General features: G+C 47.7%; 1 protein-coding gene across 2 annotated transcripts in view; it reads right to left on the reverse strand.

The window, feature by feature from the left end:
* The window catches only part of SNAP25 (synaptosome associated protein 25), a 79,958-nt gene extending 72,226 nt beyond the window's left edge, over nucleotides 1–7,732 (reverse strand). Inside the window, exon 1 of one of the 2 annotated variants that reach the window (XM_053380638.1) lies at nucleotides 7,577–7,732. The gene's annotated coding sequence lies outside the window, so the exon portion shown is untranslated. The remainder of the gene's footprint in view (nucleotides 1–7,576) is intronic. The other variant, XM_053380637.1, reaches the window with a different exon arrangement.
* Nucleotides 7,733–8,424: the final 692 nt, after the last annotated feature.

Genomic DNA, 8,424 nt, shown 5'->3' on the forward strand with positions numbered 1-8,424 from the left:
GTAAGCTGTAGAAAATTGGTTGTATGCGTCATTCCCAACTGGCTGAGATGGGAGAATCAACACTGCATCTTGGAATTGCATGTCCTGGAATTATATAACACGCTCTACTTTACACATTCCTACTGCATTTATGACAGAGAAGCAACGTTGTAACACTCACCCCTAGAGGAGGAAATAATTGGGTGGATGATAGCCCCCAGTGTGGAAGATCCTGCCAGCACAGCCCTATACATGCCTACACAGAAGCAAGTCCCATTGTGTTCAAGGGAACTAACTCCCAGATAAATAGGTACAGTGGTACCTCGGGTTACAGACGCTTCAGGTTACAGACTCCGCTAACCCAGAAATAGTACCTCGGGTTAAGAACTTTGCTTCAGGATGAGAACAGAAATCATGCTCCGGCAGTGGGAGGCCCCATTAGCTAAAATGGTACCTCAGGTTAAGAACAGTTTCAGGTTAAGAACGGACCTCCAGAACAAATTAAGTTCTTAACCCGAGGAACCACTGTATAGAGTCAAGGCCAGAAAAGCAAGCTCTTCTGCACGACAGGGGTTTCCCCACATGAGCCATAACATTTAAATGCTGCTTACTAAAGATCTAGCTGGCTACAGAGGTGAAATGCAGATATATAAAAACTGCCCTCCCAGTCCAGTAAATTAGAATGCAAACAGTTTAGCTCTGTTCAGCATAGATGTTCATCAATGTAAGTTAAATTCAGCTGGCAAGGAAGATTGCTCAGGCCATTGTCCAGCATCAACACCAGAAGAATTAACTACAGTAGAATGAATTCACTTCAGCTCCATCAATTTATGTCAGTAATGATATTTCAAGACTCTGTCAAAGGATGTCAGCTGAGCCCTAAGGCTCGGGTTCAACAATGCGGCTAAGAATGTGTCTGGGCAACTGAGCTCCACAATCAGCAGCTCCATGCTATAAGATGGCGGCCAGACAGTATGGCCAATTCAGATGGGGCAGAAGAAGAATGGGATGGTGAATGCCTGCAATTTGTTGACTCGGAAGAAGGCTATATATGGAGTTTGGGGGTGGGTAATGGCATGTCAGAGAGAATGATCTAGCTAGGCACATGCTAACTTTGATTTGCTTTACGCAGCAGGGGCATTCAACCATTCAGCACAGTCTGATGTGGTGCAGTCCAACCACAGATACATCACATGGCGCTGCTGCGGGTGTGTTTTGTCTCTATTGCCATAGCTGTCAACTTTTCCCTTTTCTTGCAAGGAATCCTATTTGGAATAAGGGAATTTCCCTTTTAAAAAAAGGGAAAGTTGACAGCTATGCTCTATTGCTAAGCTCCTGCTTCCCTATTGTGAGACGGAAAACATTGCCATGCAATTTAGTACATGCTTATATTATTTCCTAAGTGCATACAGTATATGCTGGCTGCTCCAGGAGTAGCCAACAGGGTGCCCTCTAATGTCATTGGACTACAGCTCCCACTTGCTGACCATTAAGGCATTTATTTTTGCACCATTAAAGCATCCCCACCCATTCTTCTTCCTTATGGTGTCACCTGCAGAAAGCCACTTTAACCTGCCCCAATCCAAAGATTGAATTGCTTTCCTCTATTTTTTGTCACACAGAAAAAGTAAAAAAGTAAAGTATCCCTGGATGGTTAAGTCCAGTCAAAGGCGACTAGGGGGTTGTGACGCTCATCTCACTTCAGGCCGAGGGAGCCGGCAGTTGTCCACAGACAATTTTTCGGGTCATGTGGCCAGCATGACTAAACCGCTTCTGGTGCAACACCGTGACAGAAACCAGAGTGCACGGAAATGCCGTTTACCTTCCTGCTGCAGCAGTACCTATTTATCTACTTGCAGTGGTGTGCTTCCGAACTGCTAGGTTGGCAGGAGCTGGGACAGAGCAACGGGAGCTCACTCCATTGCGGGGATTCAAACCACTGACCTTCTGATCAGCAAGCTCAAGAGGCTCAGTGGTTTAGACCACAGCACCACCAGGGGCAGCCACACAGCCAGGGGTAGCCAACCTGACACCTTCTGTGTTGTTGGCCATGCTAACAGGAGTTGAGAGCCAGCATGGCATAATGGACCCTGGAGCCCAATCCCAACTCAGCCATGAAGCTCACTGGATGACCTTCAGCCAGTCACCTTCTCTCAGCCTACCCTACCTCACAGGGTTGTTGTGATGGTAAAATGGAGGGCAGGGAGAACCATTTATGCCACCTTCAGCTCCTTGGAGGAAAGGTGGGAGAGAAACTGAATAGTAATAAATTATAAGAACTTCTGGTTGGCACCCTATTGACCAGGTTTCCTCCAACTCAGCCCTCCAGATGTTTTGAGACTGCAATTCCCATCATTCCTGACCACTGGTCCTGCTAGCTAGAGATCATGGAAGTTGTAGGCCAAAAACATCTGGAGGGCCGAGTTGGAGGAAGCCTGCTATTGACTATCATGACGTGAGTCTCACAAAGCAGCACAAGTTGTTTTATTTTTGATTTGAGGTTATTTATTATGATTTCTGATGTGGCCAGTTCACCCCTTGCTAGTTTATCTTGGCACTGGAAGTGGGTCTGAGAACTGAAATGACCAACAGGCAAAACACTATACCACATGTGGGACATAATCTAAACAGTCTATGAGAAGCTAAAAGTAGCTATTCCTAGATTGGGAAAAATGTTCAAATGTCAGATGGTTCCCTGCCTGGTATTATTTTCAGTTCCCAACCCAATCCACCTACAGTGGCAAAGGAATATCAGAGAGGAAAAGCATAAAGTGGATGGGCAGCTGAGAGCAAGGCATAAATGTAATATAAAAAACATATACTATATTCAAATATGCATTTGCTCATATCAAAACATAAAGGGAGCAGGAAATGTGAATGAACAGAAGATCAGGCCAGAGGTCCATCTGGTCCAGCACATTGCTTTCACAGTGGCCAACCAGATGCCCATAGCTAGCAGAACCTAAGCATAACATCACTCTCCCCATCTGTGAATAATATTTAAAGACATACAACTGTCCAAAGAAAACAGGAAACCCAAGGCAACACAGCATCCTGTTCGCCGAGCCCTAAAACTTTCTTGCAATGGTGCTGCATCAGACAGGGAAGAGGCGTCATTGCAAATTAAAAAGGCATATCAATCATTTATTCTTCTTCCCCACTGCAGTACTGGAGTAGGAAAAGAGACTCCTAGGCAGCAACGGGCAGGAAAAACACTCTGCTGTTGGAGTGTGGTCCATAGGCGTGTGTGTGTGTGTGTGTTGGGGTGCATGCATGTGAGTGTGCATTGACCACACCCACTTCAGGTCATCACTGGCATATAACCCTCTGAGGGGTAGCCAATGCTCAGGGCAAAAAAGTTAGCTGCTCCAAGATATAAAAGTAAACATTAAATCCTTGCCATAAATCCTTGAGTGAGTGAGAAACTTGGGTGTTAGGAATGGGCAAGACCATTGCCTGAGTCAGCTTACGACCAGCCTGGACTAAACAAATCAGTGTTCGGACTCAGGAGAAGGTTGTTTTGAAGGGATAATAATAAAAATAATAATAATTTTTATTATTTATACCTCACCCATCTGGATGGGTTTCCCCAGCCACTCTGGGCGGCTTACAGCATATAAAAAAATGGAAAACATCAGACATAAAAAATTTCCCAATACAGAGCTGCCTTCAGATGTCTTCTAAAAGTCAGATAGTTGTTTATTTCCTTGACATCTGATGGGAGGGCATTCCGCAGGGTGGGCACCACTACCAAGAAGGCCCTCTGTGGTGGCGCTACAAATTCATTATACAAATTTAATAAACAACGACAACAACAACAATAATAATCTTGGCACGCTAGCGCATGCATTACTCATTATTTGGGATACCCCCTCTGACAGCTCTTTGGAACCAAAGGCCCAAAGTCATCTCAGTTGTTGCAGTCTGGAAATATCTTCCTGGCTGATTTGCACTCTTTGCAAAAGCAGCAGCCACCAGCGCCATCCAATTCCCGCTGCCTGCAACATTTGGCAATCAAACAAGCCATTGTGGAATTATGCACTGGCAGGTCCTAATGGAAAGATTTTGTTCAGGTTGTTCCCTAAGAGATGGTCTCTGCTTCTGCTTGTGTTGGCTTGTTTGCTTCCAGGTCTGCATTGCCGGTTGGTTGGTGCACCCTCTGTCTCTGTTCCACATGCCAGCCACTGCAAGGTGACGCTGTCAGTTCTTTTAGGGTCCATCTTCTCATGTGTTTGATATCCAGGTACCTGGAAGTCATACATGGAGAACCTTCCTGGACATGGCTGTTGCAAGAAAGGCATTCTGCCCATGCTTAGAAACGCTGTTATTGCTTCATAGGGATATAAGAAGATTCCTGCTCCATCAGTGACCCGTCATCATGTTCTTATAGGGGACCAACCAGATGCCTATGGGAAAATCTCAAGCAGAATCTGTGCTTCAGAAGCAGCAAGACCATGATGGGCTTGGCATCGATATCAGGTTCTGGGGTTACAGCCTACCCCACATCCCTCCCAATCGGTCCTCTTCTGATCTACCAGCTGCATTCTCCACTCCCACCTCGTTTCTTCTTCCTACTGCGAAGCACGATTCCTCGGTCGTGGCTGCTCGCGGTTCCTCGAGATTATTCTGGGTTCCCATTCTCTGAGTCACGAGGCACCCGAAGGACATTGCTGCTGCTTAACATCATGAGCCTGAGGAAGACACCCTTTGCTCGCCTTGTCTGCTGCGACAGCATCCTTCAAACCACCCCCCTCTTCCCCTCCCTGCTTTGTCCAAATGCACCTGACAAGCCCACACCTTAAAACAAAACAAAACAACAACAAAAACACGATAACAACAATCTCATGGAGGGGTTAATTTGTTTAACAAATCGATTAAGGGAAAGATATATCAGTCGTGTTTAGATTGTCACGTGGTGAGTCTCGCTCGCTTCTGTTTTGCTGCGTAGAGATCTGCTGGGAGAGCTGGCCTTGGGCAGCCGTCGCCAGCTAGATTAATAATAACCCCACCTGATTCTTATCACCAAGACAAGGACCCGAGCGGAAAACAAGCTCTGCTCAGTAGAGCCCCTGCGATTTGGACCTGAAAGCTTTTTAGACAACCGAATGGTGGGGTGGGGGGTGGGAGATAGGAGGAAGTCACCGCACCTCACCGCTCCCAGCTAAGTAGCCTCTTTTCGATGTATAGGCACCCCTTGATTAAACGTGCTTCCTCCACGCCAGCAGTTAATGCAGCAGATGGATGCAGAGGCCAGGAAACGTGACAGTGGGAAGCAAACGCCGGGCTGGGCGCATCAAATCTGGTGCTTGCTGCCTGATCTCCGGGAGTTTTCTCAATCAGCCCTCTTAATCCGTCAGCTGAGCTGAGCTGACGCGTCTCTCTCTCTCTTTCCACCCTGCAGCCATGAATGGGCGCCACCTGAGATCTCGCCCCGCATCACTTATCCAGAGACGCTGCTAAGATGGAAACAAAGCCTCACGGTCCCCTAGTTTTCCTATCAGTCTCAGACGCAATGATTTTTTTCCCTCGCCCCCGCTCCCTGTAACACTGCAGGCTTCCTCCCCTCCCGCTCGCTTTCTTCTTCTTCACCCCTTCGATGAAAAATAAAACCACCAGGAATCGTTTTTACTGGTGATTTCGCACGTAAGAGCTTTCCTCTGACGCAAACATGTGAAGCGCTCTTTGGCCCGGAGCTCCGAGGAAGCGCAAAGCTGTATTTGTGAATACCCTGCCCCCCCACCCTTAAGTAAACAATCTCCCTTGAAGCTTCCTTGCTTAGGGCCCCCCGGTCCGCTGTCCTTTTCTCTCCTCTCAATGCAACCCCTCCCCCTTGGCAGGAAGAACCCCGCATGTTCTATGTGGGCCAGGAATGTTGCTTTAGACATTCCAGCAAATCGGTTACATAAGATGCACGCACAGTTAAGGGAAGCTCTGCGGTGCACACGAGACCAGAGTCCTCTTCGCTCGGTTCCCCTCCCCTCCGGTCGAGGGCTTGGGAGTGGGTTGGCCAGTTGTTCTTGTTTTTTATTTTTTTTAAAAAAACCCATCCAGCACCGATCTCCCTACTGCATCCCAGAGGCTCTGGCCCCATTGCTTCCCATAGGCTCGTAGGAATGGCCCTCCGACGTGTACTAGCAAAGAAAAGATGAATGAAGGTGCCCAGCCCAGTCTATGGGAAAATTACAGGGCGCCGGGCTCACGAGTGGTTTGTTTTCAAACCCAATGGAAGTTTAGCAATTTGGCCATTGCAAACGTCGTCATTAAAATGATGAGGTGGGCGGGGTGGGTGGAGAGACAGGGAGAGAAATAAAAAAAATACCGGATTTAAAAAAAAAACTTATTGAAAACAGAGCACACAACATGACAAGCAAATAATACGAACTTTAATATTGGAAAGTGAAGGCACCAAAAGCTATCTTACGCCCCTTCCCCCACCGCCTTCCCCTCCCCCGTCACCTTTTAGAATTTATCTGCTTAAACACAGGCTTTCCTCGCAGGAAAACGAGGATCCACGGGGGGTTTTTTTGGGTGGGCGAAAAGCCGAGGTTTCGCAGCTCTGGACTCTGCAATAGGAGGTTAGGAAAGGCTTTTTGCTTTTTGCCTTTCCTAAGTGGCGATGAATGCAGATATTCTGAGATGGAGAAACAGCGTGATCTCGAGTGATGGCGTGTAAACAGAGGCACCGCTGGGCGGTGGGGGGGGTAAAGCATTGTTGACAAAAAGACGCAAAGGAGAAGCTGGAAACTTGGAACTAGATCGGAGTCGCCTTTTAAAGATTTTAATGTGCCTCTACACGCGCACATACAATCTATCTGACATATTTAAGTTTGGTCTCAGTCCCCTGCCTTCTAATCCTACCCCCCCCCCACCTCACTTCACGTTATCATTTTGCAGTTATTTGCAAGTCGGGGTCTCTGCAACCAGGCGGGCGCTGTCCAAGTTACTGACCAGGACCCTACGGTCTCCATGCAGGAGGTTAGCTGTCCGAGGTGCTGAATCGAAGCCCACTGCTGCAGTGAAGCTTTTCGATGCGCAAGCTGCCCTGATGGATTTCTACCGCCGCTGCGACGCAGTCCGCAGCCGTAGCCGCTATCCAGGGTGCTGAACCTCTATCTGCCATTGAAGGCTGTCGACTAATGTGGAGGGCGGGGGCGCAAAACAACCGAAAAGAAAACCCCAACCTCCGCCCGATATCGTATCCCACCTCGACACTCCAGCGCCAGATACGCAGACGAGAGCCATGCACGACAACGCGGGAGAGAGAGGTTGGTTGTTCCCAGACAGGAAAACAACCACCATCTCTTAAAAGTAGGAAACGATATAGGTTTAAATATTCTCTCCCTAACCCGCCCCCTCACGCACAAAGAGTTAAGGCTGCAGGAAAACTCTTAAAACGCACAACAACATAAAATAATAAGAATACTAAAATCGGCTTTCATTTCTTCTCCTTTCCTCTTCTTTGCTCAGTCAGAAAACAACAACATGGTTGGTGAGATTACAGCTCTCCCAGCAATATATTTCCTCCACACCTTTGCGAGCGGGGGAAGCGGGAGGAGAAAAGGCTTCCTATGAGGCTTTTATCCGGTGCTTCTCTTACCTTGGCTGCAGAAGAGCTCTGTCCGGTTGCCTCCGACGAAGGATGTGAGACTGGGGTGCACTGCTGCAGTCGGGAAGTAAGCACAGCCGCTGCTGACCTCCCCGAGTCTCCTTCTTCAATGGAATGGGAGCTGTGCCCTCATCAAAGATGGCCGTCGTTTCCAACGTCAGCAGCTTTTAATAGACATCTATTGAGGGGAGGAGGAGAGGGAAAGGAGGGCTCGCGCGGGTGGGGGCGCGGGGAACTGGAGAAGCAGGCTGGCGTCTGTGGGAGCTTGACTCATCAGAAGCTGCTGCTGTTGCTGCACTGTACCGCAATCCTTTGCATTTTGCTCCACCGGTTATTAAAAGCGATAAATCTGTTTTAAAATTATTTAAAGGAGACACGACGGGGCGTGACCTTTCCTAGTGCATACCGTAGCCTGAAGATATTTTGTTCACCTTTGCAGGGCATTTGTTAGCTGAAGCTTTGGTTGGGGGCGGGGAGGGAGAGCAATAATGCGGTAATGATTTGTTTTCGCCAAAGGGGTGGTCCGAAAAGGGTATCCCTCTGAAGTCTCCAGTACTCCATATATGGCCCGTCGACGTGGGCTTCTATTTTTATGTAAGATTTCTCTCTCCTTCTCTGTGTTCTTTTCTGTGCCCCCAGCAAGCAAGCCAACTTTGCATAGGGGCTTTAATTATGCCAATCTGTTTGGTTGGGACCCCTCCTCCTTAGCAAAGAGAATGCAAACAAAATCGCATTGTTGTTGTTTTGTTTTTACATTCCTGTCGACAGCTTTACAATGTACAGTGGCTGTTAAAACCTCAAAGGTTATTTTTTATATTTACAGTGTATAAAAACCCCTA

Source organism: Podarcis raffonei, chromosome 3 (assembly GCF_027172205.1).
Source record: "Podarcis raffonei isolate rPodRaf1 chromosome 3, rPodRaf1.pri, whole genome shotgun sequence".
Lineage (NCBI taxonomy): Eukaryota > Metazoa > Chordata > Lepidosauria > Squamata > Lacertidae > Podarcis > Podarcis raffonei.